Source organism: Juglans regia, chromosome 4 (genome assembly GCF_001411555.2).
Source record: "Juglans regia cultivar Chandler chromosome 4, Walnut 2.0, whole genome shotgun sequence".
Taxonomy (NCBI): domain Eukaryota; kingdom Viridiplantae; phylum Streptophyta; class Magnoliopsida; order Fagales; family Juglandaceae; genus Juglans; species Juglans regia.
The window spans coordinates 6,357,902-6,374,474 of NC_049904.1; the positions used below are offsets into that span (position 1 = coordinate 6,357,902).

Below are 16,573 nucleotides of genomic sequence, written 5' to 3' on the forward strand. Positions count from 1 at the left end.
TGATGGGCTGGAAAGGTATCTTAAGGAGCTACAACTTTGTGTCTAAGAAGGATTTATAAATTTAGACTCCTGCACACATACATGGCTGCAAAAATATGTCATAAAAGTTAGGCGATTATTTTAGGGGGAATCATGAAAACATTAGGGTTTCTCTTCTACCCTATATAAACATATCATTGGCATGAAATTGAGATATGAGGATTGAAGGAAGAGTCATAATTCTGAAAGAAAGAACTAAGCTCACGATTTTTGAAATTACAGAGTTCTTTTTCTCTTTGTCTAATTTTTAGTTGCTGAATTGTTATTAAGGATGTTGAATTCAAATTTATGTTTGAGAAATAATTGGATTATTTTATTAGCTATGATTTGCCAATTTTCTTATTCTGGACTATGATGTAGTTATTGAATTTTGGATATGATTTGAGTATGGTTGTATTGAATACCCTTTGTCAATTGCAATTGGATGATTTCGATTTTCATTCTTGCAATTTACTAGCCATGAGTTACATGCTTAAGATGTTTAATGAAGTAACGAAAGTTGAAGTTCAATATTAGTTCGTGAATTCATCAAACCTTGGCAGTGTAGTTTAGAAATAAATATACCCCTTTGGGACCTACATTCAAGAAATCCATAGAGCATAATGAATTTATAACTAATTTCTATGATCATGAAAGTAGACATAGGATTAATATAGGTATAAGTGTTATATCTTGAAAGTGGATATCATATAAAAAAGGGAATTCGGTCATTGTAATTAGTGAAACATTAATGAAAGGAACCAAGTCTAGACTCATTGAAGAATTCAATTGATGAAATCCAAGCCTTAGGACCCTTTCATATTTGATTTTTCAGGTTAAGAATTTGCTGTCAGTCACATCAATTTGGGATTGTCTAAATAATAGGAAATTTTATAAATTGGTACTTGAATATCCTTCTTATGGAAACAATACTCTTTTTGCCTTGTTATATTTTTCATGACCCATGCAGTTATGGTAAAGTTTAGGGACCATCATGTTTTTGGTGTTGTTGCTGGGGACGATTGTTTTCAATATTAATACAAATAATTTCATATATTAATTTTGACTATATTGTTCTGTTTTCTTATTCATTTAGACTGGCCCCACCCTCTCAGGGCTAAATTCCATCATTTTCTAGGGTTTTTAGGTTGTTTTATGTTTCTATTTGTCAATTTAAGTTTTCTATATTAAGTGTATGCCATGTAGCTGTGAGCTAATTGAGCTTTTTGATCCAAAAGTTGAGAGAACCCTGTGCACTAAGATGAAAATAAAGATTGGAGCTAGAGTAAGAACAAGTAGTAGCCATGGAAGATAACCAGAATCAGAGGGTGTTGTGTGACTATGCCGTGCTGAATGTCAATGGTGCTCAACCTAGCATTGTGAGACCTACAGTCAATGCTAATAACTTTGAGATTAAGCCTGGTCTCATTCAGTTTGGTGGAGGACCTGCTGAGGATCAACATGCACACTTTGCCAATTTCTTTGAGATTTGTGATACAATTAAAATGAATGGAGTTAGTGATGATGCTATTTGGCATCGACTTTTTCCATTTTCTATGAAGGATAAAGCTAAGTCTTGGTTCAATTCCAAAGTTCTTAATTCTTTCACCCCCCGGAATGCCTTGTCACATGCTTTTCTAAGTAAGTATTTTCCCCCAAGTAAGATTGCCAAACTTAGAAATAATATTACTAGTTTTGTTCAGTTTGATGGTGAATCTGTGTATGAAACCTGTGAGAGGTTTAAAGAATTGCCGAGCAAGTGTCCACATCATGGTCTTCCTGAGTGGCTGATTCTACAGACTTTCTATAGTGAATTAACAAACTTAGTTAGGATTACCATAGACATAGCTGCAAGAGGTAATTTAATGAGTAAGTCAACCAAATTGACATATGAGTTGTTAGAAGAAATGGTCTCTAACAATTATCAGTGGTCTAATGAAAGTGTTATGCCTAAGAAAGTTCCAGGTATGTATGATGTAGATGGCATAAACATGTTGAATGCCAAGGTAGATTCTCTGGTAAAAATGTTAGGTAAGCTAGGTAATCTGAATTCTGTTTCTAGTCTTGTATTGAGTTGTGATTGCTGTGGAGGAGCTCACATGAGTGCTAATTGTATGCAGGTAGAGCAAGCCCAATTTGTGTCTAATTTTAACAGGCAGCAACAACTAAAAAACTCTTATTCCAACACATACAACCCAGGCTGGAGGAATCATCCCAACTTTTCATGGAAATATCAAGGTAACCAAGATAGCAATTCTAGACCATTCCATCCACCTGATTTCCAACTAGAAAGTAAGCAGCCTTGAGAGATAGCTATTGAGAAGTTAGCCAATTCCAGTTTAGAGTGATTTGAGAGACTGGAAGCAAAAGTTGACCAGTTGGTGAGTTCCAACAGAAATGTGGAGATGCAATTGGGGCAATTAGCCAATTCCATCAATTCTCGTGGACAGGGCAATTTGCCTAGTAAGACAGAGGTCAATCCAAATTAGCATTGCATGACAGTCACCTTGAGAAGTGGTTAGCAACTTGGTCAGGTAAGTGGTGAGACTGTAGTTGGTGTGAAGTAGACCATGAAGAGGTGAGCAAAAAGGTCGGTGAAGAAGTTGAGGACCTAGCCAAGACACCATCCCCACTACCACCAGTCAAACCTTATATCCCTTCCATTCCTTTTCCTCAAAGGCTTAAGCAAAATAAAATTGATCGATAGTTTGAGAAATTTTTGAAAGTGTTTAGGCAGCTTTACATTAATATTCCTTTTGCAGATGCCTTAGCACAGATTCTTGCCTATACAAATTTCCTAAAGGAGATCATGTCCAAGAAGAGGAAATTGAAAGATTTCGAGACCATTTCCTTGACGGAAGAATGCAGTGCCATTATCTAGAATAAGCTTCCACCAAAGCTAAGAGATCCAAAGAGGTTTTCTATTCCTTGTACTACAGGTGATGTTACTTTTTCTAAAGATTTGTGTAATTTAGGTGCTCGTGTTTCACTAATGCCTTTATATGTGTCTAAGAAGCTTGGATTAAAGGAGTTGAAGCCTATTACCATCTCTTTATAGCTAGCTGACCGATCGGTGAAATATCCTTTTGGTGTTCTTGAGAATGTGTTGATCAAGGTAAAGAAGTTTATCACTCTAGTTGATTTTGTTGTGTTGGAGATGGAAGAAGACACCAAGATCCCTATCATTTTAGGCCGACCTTTTCTAGCCACAACTGGAGGCATCATAGATGTTAAGAATGGCAGGTTGACTTTGAAGGTTGGTGAAAAAGAGGTAGTGTTTAAGCTATTTGAAGCTACTAAATATCCTTCTTTTACTGATCATATTTTTTGAGTTGATTTTGTAGATAAGGGGACCAGAGAGGTTTTTAGGGCTAAAAATACTAAAGAACCTCTCAAGACTTGTTTAGTGAGTGCAGGGACAAGTAAAGATGATAATTTGGAGGTTGCAGAAGTGGCATGTGCATTAGAGGCTACATGTCCTAAGTCGAAGCAGAGATGTATTCATTTTGAGGATCTAGACCAAGGTAAGTCACTCCCTCCACCTTCAAATGTGCAAGCACCAGTTTTGGAGTTGAAGCCATTACCCTCACATCTCAGGTGTGCCTTTTTAGGCGAGAATAATACTTTGCTTGTAATTATGAGTGCTTCTTTGTCTAATGATCAACTTGACAATTTGATGCGTATTTTAAGATTGAAAAAAAAAAGCCATAGGATGGATTATATCAGACCTTAGAGGAATTAGCCCTTCATTGTGTATGCATAGAATTTTAATGGAGGATAACCATAAATCGATTGTTAAAAATCAGAGACGGTTAAAGCCTAACAAGAAAGTAGTTACAGTTGAAGTTCTTAAATGGTTAGATGCAGGAATTCTTTGTCCTATATCTGATAGTTCATGGATTAGTCCAGTACAGGTAGTACCTAAAAAGGGTGGGATGACTGTGGTGCATAATGAATTAATTCCCACTAGGACAGTAACTGGGTGGAGAGTCTGCATAGATTATAGGAAACTTAATAGTGTTACCCATAAGGATCATTTTCCTTTGCCTTTTCTTGATTAGGTGCTTGAGAGATTTGCTGGGTATGTGTATTACTATTTTCTAAATGGTTATTCAGGGTATAACAAGTTTCCTATATCCCCGAAGACAAAGAAAATACCACATTCACTTGTCCTTATGGTACTTTTGCATTCCGTATTATGCCTTTTGGTTTATGTAATGCACCTGCTACATTCCTGATGGCTATTTTCTCCGATTTTGTTGAAAAGATCATGGAGGTTTTATGAATGATTTTTCTATTTTTGGATCTTCTTTTGATGGTTGTTTAGATAACTTATCTTGAGTTTTGCAGCGTTGTGAGGAAACTAATTTAGTCTTGAATTGGAAGAAATCTCATTTTATGGTGCAGGAAGGTATTGTTTTAGGCCACAAAATTTCAGCAAGCAGTATTGAGATGGATCGAGGAAAAATGGAAATTATTAAAAAATTGCCATCACCTACCAATGTAAGGGAGTTTGAAGTTTCCTTGGTCACGCAGGATTTTACCGGCCTTTTTTTAAGGATTTTTCTAATACTTCTAAATCTCTTTGTAATATGTTGAATAAGGATGTTGTGTTTAATTTTTGATAATGACTTTTTGAATGTTTTTAATAGGTTAAACCAAGAGTTGGTGTCAACTCCAATTATGGCAACCCCAGATTGGAGTTTGCCTTTTAAGCTAATGTGTGATGCTAGTGATTTCGCTTTGGGTGTTGTTCTCGGCCAAAGAAAAGACAGGAAGTTGCATGTTATATATTATGCTAGTAGGAGTTTTAAATAATGCACAGTTGAATTACATAACTACTAGAAAGGAATTGCTTCTTGTTGTGCTTGTGTTTGACTAGTTTTGATCTTATCTTGTAGGTTCCAAGGTGATCGTATATACAAACCATTCAACAATCAAGTATTTGCTGAAAAAGAAAGATGCCAAACTACACTTGATTCGGTGGGCGTTGTTGCTTCAAGAATTTGATCTTGAGATTCGAGACAAGAGAGGCATGGAGAATGTGGTGGCAGATCACTTGTATAGATTAGAGGGGCAATCAGGAGCAGATAAGGTGTCCATTAATGAAAGCTTTCAAGATGAGCAGTTGTTGGCAATTTCAGTCATCCCCTGGTATGTTGATTTGGTGAACTATTTAGTGAGCGGCATTGTTCCCCATGATTTGAGTTATCATCAAAAGAAAATGTTTTTGTCGGATGTGAAACATTATTTTTGGGAAGAACCACTACTCTATAAACACTGTGCAGATGGGATGATCAGAAGATGTGTGCCCCAGGATGAGATGAAGGATATCCTTGACTATCGCCATTCCTTGGAGTGTGATGGACATTTTAGTACCTCCAAGACAGTTAAAAAGGTATGGCAATCTGGTTTTTATTGGCCGACCATGTATCAAGATGCTAGACAGTATGTGAGCATGTGTGATAGATGTTTGAGGGTTGGCAATATTTCGAAAAAGAATGAGATGCCCTTGACCAATATCCTGGAGGTTGAGCTATTTGATTTGGGGAATTGATTTCATGGGCCCATTTCCTTCTTCCTTGAACAATCAGTACATCCTAGTAGCAGTGGATTATGTGTCTAAATAGGTTGAAGCTACTGCAACTTAGACTAATGACTCTCGGGTGGTGATGAGATTTGTGAAGAAAAATATTTTTTCAAGATTTGATATGTCTCCTTACATACTTGTCTTTGGAAAGTCTTTCCACTTACCAGCTGAATTGGAACATAGAGCTTATTGGGCAATTAAGGAGTTGAACATGGACTTGAAATCTGCGGGAGAAAAGAGATTGTTATAGTTGAGTGTGTCAAAGGAGTTTGGGTTGGATGCTTATGAAAATACTCAAATTTATAAGGAAAAGAGCAAGCATGGGCATGACAAGCATATTCAGATTAAAAACTTCGAAATTGGGCACAGGTGTTACTCTTGAACTCAAAAATTAAGCTATTTCCAGGCAAGCTTCGATCTAGGTGGTATGGCCCAATCACGATAACAAAAGTGCATCCATATGGTGCTGTTGAGGTGCATGGTGAGGTCACTAGTGCATTCAAGGTTAAGGGGCAGCGTATGAAGCCTTATCTTGCTGGTAATGTGGTTCCTAGAGGAGTTACTTACTCCTTGAAGAATCCTACCAACGGTTGATGGTGTAGAAGTCAAGCTAATGACTATAAACAAGCACTTCTTTTGTTTTAGTTATTGTTTTTATTCAATTTTTTTTAATAAAGATGGTTGTGACCCCCCTTCTTTTGGTTGTGTTGTGTAGGTTCGGAAAAATCAAGTAAGAAGCTAGTTCATGTTCAATTCAATCGGGCATTCGTTGTGTTCAGCCTTGCTAAAAGGGGAGTATTAGTCTTCCATTTTTCTTTCCCTTCACATTGAGGACAACATGAAAATTAAGTTTGGGGGAGTACATATTTGATTATGCTGAATGCTGGTACCGACTATGTTTTTTCACATTCATGCAAGTTAATTGGTGATCATGTCCATGTCTTCTAAACCAAATTTTTACGTGAAAGATTAGGAGAAATAAACCTACATTTACACTTGTGTGAGACTTATTTAGGATCAACATTACACTTTTGGGTTCTTTATTGTGTTAAGCATTGCACTTTTTATTTAGGATAGACGATATCTTATAAAGCAAGATAAGCATCCTTGTTTTCTTTAAGATTATTGAAGTACACATTTCCTTGCAAAGTTGTGTGAGTTATGTGACTACGCATAAAAGATGAGTGTGATGCTTTTCTTGTGATTATCCACTTTGATCTAGTCCTAAATAGGGTTTAAGTAAATAGAGTGATAATGATTAGATAGTTGAATAAATAAATGTGTATGAAGCTCTATCTACTCCAATATTTTGAGTTGCTTAGTAACTAGGAGTATTCATTATCAATGTTTACTTTTACGTCAAACGGTTGAAATATAAGTATACAAAAGCACTTTAAGTGTGTGACTTGTTGAGTAACTGGGTGCATCTATCCAAATGCTTGTATTCGAGTCAAAAGGCGAGTGAGAACTTAGAGACAGAGTAAATATTATTGAAAAAAAAATAGTAAAAAAAATAAAATAAAATATATATATCTAGTTTGCTACCTTGCTTGTAGTAGTGAGTATGGGTGATTGCATGTTGAGTTGTTACATGATTCAAGTGTGTTGGTTACATGATAAATATGATTGACTTGGAATTATGTATGGATATTTGAATTAGAGAATGTGAGTATGCTTAGTTTCCCTTTCTTCGCTATTGTTTATGTACTAAGTTGAAAATTTGATATTTGCATGAAAGGTCCTTTAGGTGTGATAAGTTGATCCTAACTATGGTTATTGTCCTTTGTTTTTATGGTTTTCCTTTTACTTGAGGACAAGCAAACATTCAAGTTTGGGGGCATTTTATGTGGAAATTTATTTCACACATTTTCTTAGTCGTAATTGTTTTTGATTCAGGGTGTTTTGTATGTTTCTTACCTCATTTTTCTAGAATTTTAGTTGTCTTTTAGATTTATTTAATTCTTGAAAATTCTTGGTATTTTGAATGTGTTTAATTATTGAATTACGTTGAAATTGAGATAATATGAAGAAACAAAAATCGGGCTAGGCCTAAAGAGCAAATCTTAGTTGGTCTGGTCTAGTCAAACCAGAACACTGTTAAGTTTTTGCGTTCTAACTAGAGCTACAGATCTCAATTTTAGGTTTTGTTTGGCTTTCTAGAAGCTAAGACATAGACCTAAAACTTTTATCAAGAGCCCAAAACCCAGTTCTACTGTTTTGAAGTTCAAAACTTAGTATAAGTCTGAAACTGTCCAGAAGTTATTGCAGCCCACACCCTGTTTTGGTTATCTGGAGTTTTATAAGTCAGAATAAAGCAAGCCCAGGTGCGTTTGAAAGTTGAGAAAGAGTTTTAAAACTTTCGTGATGCTCTAAATCTAGCTGGAAGTCGGTCAACCAAGAATTCCAGATTTTCAGTAGCATATATGGGAGAAATCTTTTGTTTTAAAATTTGATAAGATAATCAACTTTGAATGGATTAGATGGCCTACAGATATGGAAGGAGGGTTCTAAAAAAAAAAGCTCCAGAGGGTTTGAGAGTAATTTGGATCAAGAAAAAAAAAATCATAGAAGAAATCCAAATCCGAAATGCGCTAGGAGACAACCTGGATATACTCTTTTGACCATAACTTTCCACTCACACATCTGATTAATGTGATTTCTAATGGATTGGAAATATATCTTAAAGGGCTACAACTTTGGCTCTAAGAAGGATTTCTCAATTTGGACTCCTGAATCATCTACATGGCTGCAAAGATAAGTCGTAAAAGTTAGGCGATTTTTTTAGAGGGAATCATGAAAACATTAGGGTTTCTCTTCTACCCTATATAAACATATCATTGGCACAAAATTGTGGGAGGAGGATTGAGGGAAGAGCCGTAATTCTAAAAGGAAGAACGAAGCTCACGATTTCTGCAATTACAGAGCTCTTTTTCTCTTTCTCTAATTTTTAGTTGCTAAATTGTTATTAAAGATATTGAATCCGAATTTATGTTTGAGAAATAATTGGATTATTTTACTAGTTATGATTTGCTAGTTTTCTTATTCTAGGACTAGGATGTAGTCATTGAATTTTGGAGATGATTTGAGTATGGTTGTATTGAATACCCTTTGTTAATTGCAATTGGATAATTTCGATTTTCATTCTTGCAATTTACTAGCCAAGAATTGCATGCTTAAGATGTTGAATGAAGTAACGAAAGTTGAAGTTCAATATTAGTTCGTGAATTCATCAAACCTTGCAGTGTAGTTTAGAAATAAATACACACATTTGTGACATACATTCAAGAATTCTATAGAGCATAATGAATTTAGATTTAATTTCTTTGATCAGGACAATAGACATAGGATTAATTTAGGTATAGGTGTTATATCTTGAAGGTGGATATCACATAAAAAAGGGAATTCGGTCATTATAATTAGCGAAACATTAATCAAAGCAACCAGGTCTAAACTCATTGAAGGAATTCAATTGATGAAATCCATGGCTTAGGAACCTTTCATATTTGATTTTTTAGGTTAAGAATTTGCAGTCAGTCACATCAATGTTGGATCATCTAAATATTATAGGAAATTTTATAAATTAGTACTTGAATATCCTCCTTGTGGAAACGATACTGTTTTTGCCCTGTTCTATTTGTCATGACCCATGCACTTGTCGTAGAGCCGGCAAGAAGAACTCCCATGACATTGAGAGAGTTCATGGCCTAGGCTGGCAACTTCATCAATGTAGAAGATACTCTTCGGGTATTGATGGAGCAAGAAGGAAGGAGTTGGAGTGAGCAAAGGCCCCGATCAAAGCCAAGCTCCATGAGAATCCAGAGAAGAGCTCCCAAGAAAAGAGGCGGGAGGAAGTCCCAACAAGCCACATTCACCATCCACGACTGCTTCTCCCAATAAGAGAGGAGAGAATATGTGGAGCAGGAAATACAACGCTAGCCCCGGGCCCAGAGACTGAAGTAAGAAAGAAGGAGAAGGTCGAGAGAAAGGAGTAGGAATCGAGGCAACTTGCACAAGAGAGAAGACAGCCCTTGACGGCGACAAACGTCGTGGGTACCACAGTAAATTCGAACCATAGTAGAAGGATTTGCGGGTGGCTGAGTGTCCTCCTCAAATAGAAAAGCACATGCTAGGCAGGCCCAGTACCACTAGGTGTACTCGGCCGAGTACCATCCCACCAAGCATCGAAGGGGAGACCCTACCCCTATCATCTCCTTCACCACCCGTATTTGAATAGATGTTGCTTGACCCCCATGCCATTGAAGGGTTTCTTCGGATTCATGGTTCAGCCTGTGCGAACCATCATGTTATTGGTCCTCGTCAACAGCAGCCTTGCACGGCCCCTGTCACGGTCGACTTTCTCGTAGTGAGGACCCCATCATCATAAAACACCATTATTGGAAGGCCGAGCCTCAATTGCTTACGGGCCGTCACATCGACCTACCACCTCAAGATGAAGTTCCCAACCCTCCAAGGAATAGGAGAAGTTCGAGACAAATAGGTCTTGGCAAGGGAATGCTACGTCCAAGAGCTACGGCAAAGGGATGGTGGGCTCACCTCGAACGGCACTACCTGGAAAGAACAAGCCGCCCACCACTATAGAGCCCAAGGAAGCCTTTGTCTGTGACTCACCCTAGCGAAAGGTAGGCCTAAAGGTTGCCTTATCCCACCCACGGTGGAGTGCAGGTCAGCCTTTGGAAGGCCCAAAGATCAAAGCTTACCTTCCTTGCAAACGTAAATAGTCGGGTGCGAGTCCAGTCACAAATTGCCCGAACAACATACCTCCTTGCAGGATACCATAGGGAAAGGTAGGACTAAAGATTGCCTTTTTTCTCCCACAATGGAAAGCGGGATTAGCCTCACTGCTCCCAAATGAAATACCCCATCCTCCCTCTCAATGTAGAGTGTGATCAACGTCAACCTGACCCAACACTTATCTTCCCTGCAATATCAATGAGTAGGAAACTACCTGAGAAACGCACCTCGCATGGGACCAAAGGGGAGAACCAGACCAAAGGTTGTTCTGCCCCTCCCGCGATGCAGAGCAGGTATTGTCCCTTCGGCAACCCGAACAGCTTACCCCAACTCTTATTGTGGCAAAGAGCGGACTAGCTATATCGCTGTCCAACTTACCTCCCCGCGAGATACCACTGGAAAATATAGGCCTAAAGGTTGCCTTGTCCCTCTCACAATGGAGTGCGGGTTAGTCCTTTGCTACCCAAAATCGAAAACATTACCTTCCTCACAAGCGTCAACAAGCAGGAGTGGGTTCAGTTGCAAACTACCCAAGTCAAGCCAAAAGGCCACTTGGGCCCTCCCACGGAGGAGAGCGGATTTAGCTTTTGGGTGGCCTAAACACTTGCCCCAACCTCCTTTACGAAAGAATTGAGGGTTCAGCCTTAGCCTGGCCCAAAATGTTACCTATCACTGTGATGTCAACAAGCGGAAATGGGTTCAGTAACAGACTGCCCAAATTACTTACCTCCCTACGGGATACTATAGGGAAAGGTAGGCCTAGAGATTGCCTCATCCCTCCCGCAATGGTTAGCAGGATCAGTCTTGCAACTACTCGAATACTAACCCCAACTCTAATCAAGGTGAAAGAGTGGACTGACCCCGTTGCGGTTTGAAGAAGTTACCTCCATGAGGAACCAAAAAAGGCCAATTGACTTAAGGCATCCCGACCTCTCCCCATTGGAGTGCTGGTTTAGTCTTTTGGCTACCCAACATAAATAGAATCTCCAAATATGAAAAGGCATCATGCAGATAGCTACACAGTGTCAACAAGCAGAAGTAGGCCGAGTCTATGAACCGTCCAAATACTGGAGCAAAAGGTATGGACATCAATGGCGCGGAAAACAATAAGCATGGCACGACACAGGCCAAAAAGGTTCAGGTTTGTGACATTAACCACTATTCCCAAAAGAGTGGTGATAACATCCTTACTTGACAGGTATGATGGGTCAGAATAATGAATGAAGGAAGACAAGTATATCTCCAAGCTACCTAGGCAGCCTGCGTCACTGCAGATGAAGGAGGCAAGTTGAGTCGGAGGCCATCTTTTCTCCCAGCAGCAGGTTGCGGGATTAGCCTTGCCGAAGGACTGCAAGAAAAAAGAAGCATAAAGTGGGAAAACACGACAAGAATATGAAAAGAGAAATAAAGACAAGACAACCAGCACATGTCGCCGAGGCCCCAAAGAGAATGGCCACGTAATAAAGGCTAGCAAAAGAAGCGCGAACGAGGAAGCCACCAGCTAGTGGGGTCGTCAGGTATAGGCCGAGCACCGGAGGGGTAGGCCGGAAACCTTGTAGCCAGCTCTCCAGGCCGACCACACTGGAAGAAAGAATGAAATGACAAAAAAGAGAATATGCCAAAGTCATAGCCGAGTGTGGTCAATAGAGTAATAAGTACAATGGTGCGCAGCTAACGCTAGCGGATACGGCTAAATTGGGAAAGCATCGTAAATAAAGATCACAAGGAGGCTCTAGGGAAGGCTGTCCAAAAAAAGAAAATAAGCACAACACAAGCGGACGAACGGCCAGTTAGTGGGGTGGATAGGAACCCTGCGTACTCCTACGCCAAAGTCCCCCCAGACCGGTGGCAAAAACAAAGAACAGATATTGATCAAAAAAGAAAAAGCATTAAGAATAAGATAAAGTGCAGGTACATATGTTCTCCAAAAAAAAAAAAACAAAGTGCAGGTACATACGTTCGCCAAAAAAGAAAAAGAAAAATGAAGAAGAAAGGTAAAGCAAAAAAATGGAGCCGTCAAGTCTCAATGCCGGGAACACCAACGTTGGCAGCATCAAGAGCAGGATCACCCAACCCTACAGCGGCTGGCACAGGAACAACTGGATCTAGGAAAGCTTCGGGCATCTCTTTCCTCCCAAGCTGTGGCCAGATTTGAAGGTCGTCGTGTTGGAAGGAATGCCGACAAGATTAAGACCCTTTAGATATTTCGTGAAAGACCTCGAACGCAGCTCAAGACTCCCCAAAAGGTAATCCTGCATCGACCTACGGCCCTCAATAAGCCCGTGTCCCCACACATCATCTCAAACTCCAGGGAACAACTTCAGCGGTCTGTCTAGGCAAATGGCGACATCCTGCGTTTGGGATAAGTTGTCCTGAAGACAAGCCGCTCCAATTGATCCTTCTCCTCCTTCGCCTTCCTCTTGAGCTTCTTCCAGCGGCACTCCAACTTCCTAACCCTCTTGTGCTAATCCGACAGGCTTCATCATGTCCTCTCCAGCTCACACTCCCACAACTCCATCTCTTCCCTTTCGCCGCGGGCATAGTGAAGGAAGGTGGTAGTCATTGAACGGAGGCTTAGGTTCTCTTTCTCAATTGTCTTTTGGCCGTCCACAATGATAGCCGCTAGCTGAGAAGTGCCATAGTGACAAGAAGGACCGACATGCAACAATTAGCAAAAAAAACAAAAAAACAAAAAGAAAGAGCAAGAAGAAGGAAAAAGATAGGAAAGAAGGGCTAAACCTCGTCTAAAAAGTCAGAAAAGCACTTGACAACCTGACTGATGGCCTCCGCACGACGGCCACCCATTTCCAGCTAGGATAAGGGAGGAATGACTCCCACTGAGCCCTCGACCTCTGATGATTGTGTAGCCACTTCAGGAGGAATAGTCTAACCTTTGCACGAACCTTCCGAACCAGAGCCGATTACAACATTCATAAGCGGGTCACCCTCCGTTGGATACCCTGCCTTAGAAGGCGTTTATGATGCCCCCAACCTCCGTTGGGATGGAATGGTGATTTAGAGCGTCAGGACAAATAACTCAAGGTTACATACCCCTGTACATGTCAGCTAATATGCAATGCATCCTATATATGAAATATTTGCAGCAGATTAAGGGTGAAAATGTAACTTTATGCCAGAATAATTAAAAATATCCCAAATGCATTAATGACCATCATAGGTTCAAAACCGCATGGTAGCATAAGTTAAACATAAAAGTCTCCAAAACGCTTTATGCATTCTAGAGCATGAAGAATTAAGGCTATAAACATAAGGATCAAGTCTAATCTCTCCTCGAGGTTTGGCTCCTCCTCAATTTGTTAGATCCAGTGCTCCATCTACCCCGTCCCCTTTAAATCCTGGCACAACTTCTATCATTCTAAGTGGAATAATAGTGGGTCCACAAGGGGTGAAATTTACATGAAATCCTAGTAAGTTAACAATCAACTTGCACAAAGACAAATCATTCATGAAGAATGATCAATATAAAACGCAAAAAAATGTGTGTGTGTCTCCCATCTAGATTTCTTAACATTTTTTAGTAGAAAAACTTAGGCACATATTCTTTGTTCAGAGAACACATTTGACTTTGCTCTGGCATTCTTTAAAAAGAATCCATTCGAAACCCGTTGACTATTTTCCATCAACCCAGCGGTTACCACTCTTTTAAACACTCAAGAGTTTTTCATGACATGTGCATATGTAGAAGCTTTCATGTAAAAATGACATTTATAGATGCAATATGCTAAAAATGGTAAAAATTTTACATGTCACGATATTTTATGCTCAAAATGACAATTAAAACATGAATGTGTCATTTCGGAAAAGATCGTAGCGGCTAAAATCAAATTCGTATTAAGTTAGGACTAATACTACTATGGATGAGGTTCATAAACAAAGGCTTCAAAAATGGATATTTACAAAAATACTCCTAAACTATTCAAAATTGCTATTAAGACCCTAAATTCTCACTATTTGCAAACAACCTTCAAATTCAACCAAATTTCATGGACCTCATATTTTTTATATTCTAAAGTCATCTAAACTCTTAGAATTGTAAATAGTGAAAATTTGATGGACCTCAAATACTCCCAACTCGTGGCATGCACTCTAGTTGCTGTCTTCATGTGTTTTCAACTATTGATCCCTATGAATGCATGCTTAAGCAACTTTCTTTGATCACAAAAAATCACTAAAGTCCTTAATGATATGACAAAGGCTAATTCTTGGATAAGCAAGTTCATCCCCACACTTAATCATGGCTAAGAACCTTAATCTTCATTAATCTTTCATTAATCAAGTTTGGTGTTCTTAGTGCAAATCATCAAGGTATGCAGTCACAATACATCCAAAATATGCAAATTTCATTCTTATTCCAATCAAAAAGTTTCTATATGCTTAATCATCAAGTCTAGGCGGAACAAATCAAGCTTCAAGCCTTAATCACAACTTACTTAAAATCCATGCATATTTTGATGATCAAAACAAGATAGAACCAAAACCTATCATGACATGCTTCTAATAAAATATCAAACCTTCCATGATCATTCTAAGACATTAATAAATCATATCAACACATTCTTAAGATATTCTATAGCTAAATTTCCACTTAAAATAATTCAAACACTTAACCCATCCTTAATAAACCCGATTTTGAATCAAGCATGGTAACTTTATCTAAACTTAACCAAAATTTATTCTAACACTAAAAAACAAGACTTTACATGCAAACTAAGATCTAGGAAAAGAAAACTCACAAATTTCGTGGCCCCCTCAAGCTTCCAACACAAGAACACCAAGAACTTCAAGAACACTCAAGCTCACACACACTTTTCAATTTCTCTCAAGATTAAGAGGCAAGATGGCTCTCTATGCTCAAGGGGAAGCTGGCGAGAGGTGTGGAAAAATGAGGGGGTGAAGGGGCCTTTTATAGGTGGCCAAGCGGGTAGAGGCATTGGCCTTGGTCCATGGGGATTGGTTGAGGTGGGCGGTGGTGTAAGGGCTTGATTTTTCAGATTGTAGTCCATCAGCTTGTGTCACTTGTGTAGAACAAAACAATGCCCTAAACCCCCATGATTTCATCACTACAGTTGCTAGATTGCTCCTGTGGGGCCTGGTCAAGTCTTGATCATCACTTTGACTCCTCTTCTTGGCTTTTCTTCAAGGTTGAATTGTGCAGAGGTAAGATCATTTGTTGAAGCCTTTTTAAGGTTGTAGAAGGGGGAGGGTTGGCTTCCATGTGACCATGGAGGTGCAGCTCAAACAAAGTGATGAAAGGGAGGTAGTTGCTGAGTGAAGTGGTCTTGGGTGCCGATGGTTTTGGTGCCTCTTTGGGAGGGAAATCTGAGTCAAATGGTCATGATGACCATGATGACCTCTTGTTGATTGGGTGGTGCTGGAGGTGGAATGGGGTGGTGGCTTAACCATAGCAGATGGGTGGTTGAAACTCAACCAATTTAGTTTGTATCCAACTAGCTTCCTAGGTGCAATCGGTTTTGTCTATTTCGTTTGGTTTTTTAAACTAATTTTGTTCAAGGCTTGGTCCAAGTTATAAGGGATCATATGAGGTGTTAAAGAACCAAAGTTCCCTTGAGAAAAAAGAAAAAGGGCACACATGTGTGCCGATTCTGTAGTTTTGGAGTTTGATATGTCATTTCCTCTAATGACATCTGTGGAGGTTTATCTAGGGTCTTAGTATGGTCTAAGAGTGATGTAATTGAGTAATAAAATAAGAAAATTTTAGATCAAAAGGTTAAGAAAGATTATGAAAGAAAATTAAGCTTCAAAACTTGGTTTAAATTTCACTAGTCTTGGGTAAGTTGATTAATAGTCTTAACCAATTTTAAAGCTTTAATTTGGGTACTTAGTGTATGATATGGGCTTAAGGAAACTCATGGTATGGCGTATTGGGCTTTCAATTTGAGGAGTGAAATAAAACAAAACATGGCTTTGGGCATTGTGGGCTTAAAAGGGCCATGAGTGTGGGTGAATGGCTCATGGGCTTTTGGGCTTAAGTGAGTTTGGGCCTTGTTTCCAAATTTTAAGAGATTAGAAGAGACCTCAAGATCCACAAGGATGGGGCATGAAAGGCTTTCCTTGGCTTAATTGGGCCATGGGTCAAATCCAAACCAAGCTTGGCCCAAAGGCCTTGAGCCTTCCTCATAGTTAGGCCAAGGTTATCCTACCAAGTCTTGAATTCCTAAGAGGCTTGGTTAA

The 16,573-nt window shown here is 39.1% G+C and overlaps 1 non-coding gene across 1 annotated transcript; it reads right to left on the minus strand.

Annotated features, from left to right (window-relative positions):
- Positions 1-1,688: 1,688 nt before the first annotated feature.
- On the minus strand, positions 1,689-1,795 carry LOC118348344. Its single transcript, XR_004801438.1, has one exon. It is a non-coding gene; the product is annotated as a small nucleolar RNA R71 (small nucleolar RNA).
- Positions 1,796-16,573: the final 14,778 nt, after the last annotated feature.